Here is a 2,107-nt window from a genome sequence, read left to right as displayed (position 1 = left end):
CCTTTTTCAAGTAGAAAACCGGTTTGGGGGGGGGGGGGGCTAGAGGCCCATGCATGGTCTTTGTTCTTCTCAAGATTAGACTAGGTGTGCATGGCTATGAGTAGGGTCTTAATCATTATGTTTCCATTTAAAATAAACAACGCAATATAAACCCTAATCCTCCCTCCATTTTTCGGTACAAACATAAAATGGAAAGTCCATTTTATTTTGTCATTTGTCAATTTTGTCATATGTCACATGTTACATGACATGTCACAATATAATGTATTTTTAACATATTAAAAATTAACATATTAATAAAATATGTCACATACAAAATTAACTAGTAATTCTTAATTACTTGTACCAAAATGGTTTATCGAATTATAATTACAACAACTTGTATTTATAATAAATTTCAATCTGTTTCAATTGTTTCGTAAACAATAAATTAATCTAAGTAATAAAACCATTCAATTACTTAGACCGTATCTTATTTAATCGAATTACAATGAGACACGTTAATTTTACTCACAAAATCACCCGTCAATTTTAAGCAATTTAATTAACTCGTATCGGCATGCGATTAATTAAATAATCAATTAAGAGTATTACCCTATAGGTATGACCTCAGGGTATCAACTGATCACCACCGTCGTACGACAGTAATGTCAAACTCTAGTCAGCCAATCATTACCGATATGTGTGGACCAGTTGACTGTAAAGTATTACTTTCCCTCATGTATTCTTAAATATGAGATTTAAACATGTGATCATCATGATCGACAATTGTGATCGCATTATTGTCGAGGACACTCCAACACCCGGTTCACTCAATCGAGTGAAACTCCACTCGTTTGAGTGAACAACCACTCAGTCAAGTGACTCTATTTCAGAAACTTCCAGCCACTTCCCAGGTTCCACTCGGTCCCCCACTCGATCGAGTGAGCTCCACTCGGTCGAATGGACTATCTACTAGATCGAGTATGGTCTTATAAATTGCGAGGTATTACAATTATTATTAGGTTAAGAACTTGGTTTTTGGTATCCATCTTATCATTCATTCAAGCATCGTTTGAGAGAACTATCAAGAAAAACCCTATTTTTTATTTTCTAGACTATGTGTAACTAAACTTTTCTCTTAGATTCAAGCGATTGAAGCACTCTAAATCCGATTGTGAGTTTGAATGTCTTGTGAATGGCTAAGTTCTTAATTATATGAATGTTGTTTGATAATTGCTAGGTGTAAAACTAGTGATCGATTTCTTCATTCTTTCGTTAGTATTGCTAATTGACAAGGATTTATTGTATTATCTTTACATTTGTAACGACTAAGAATTAATATTAAAAGGGATACGTTAAATTTTTTTTTTTTGGTGAAATGTGAGTGTAAATATTATATCAAAAAAAGGAATACAAAGTTAAGGGAGCACCTATACAAACTTCAAGAGCCAAAAGAAAAACAAAATTACATTCCAATACTTCTCAACCAAACTAAAGCAAACTGGTTTAAATCAGTTCATGCCTTGTACTTAATCCTTCTTTGAGCTTCATCTGCAATCTGTTTTACCACCTGCTCAGGTCTCAGCAACTTACCATGAATACGAGCATTGTTTCTCTGCAACCAAACATGGTAGTAAAACGCAGTAACAATCATGGTCAGGGACTTCCATTGAACATTATCTCTATAGCTGGCTATCATTTCATTGACAGAGGGAATACTCCTGCGAATCCATCTGCCAATTCTATCCCTTATCCTGCAGCTGTAAGTACAAGCTAGGAACAGGTGCTCACTCGTTTCTGTCATGCTGATGCACATACAGCACAGTTCATCATCACAGCAACCTAATTTATGCAGTTTATCTTTGACATTCAGCCCTCCATTCAGATAAATCCAGAGAATCAGAGAGTGCTTAGGTATGTTCCAATTATTCCAAACTAATTTTGCCCATGGCTATACAGTTTGGGAAGGTCTGAGCCACTCATACCCTCTCTTGATAGTGTATCCCTTAGAATGAGAATTCCAGGTGCCATTGGTATATCCACCTTTTATTTTCTCTTTCACTTTACAAATACTTTTCCAAGACCAGGAAGAACTTGCAAGTGGCTTATAAGTATGCCAGTCTTG

The sequence above is a fragment of the Silene latifolia genome, chromosome 11 (genome assembly GCF_048544455.1).
Source record: "Silene latifolia isolate original U9 population chromosome 11, ASM4854445v1, whole genome shotgun sequence".
In the NCBI taxonomy this organism is placed as follows: Eukaryota; Viridiplantae; Streptophyta; class Magnoliopsida; order Caryophyllales; family Caryophyllaceae; genus Silene; species Silene latifolia.
The sequence above is the reverse complement of the archived record's forward strand: the minus strand, read 5'-3'. Positions refer to the sequence as shown.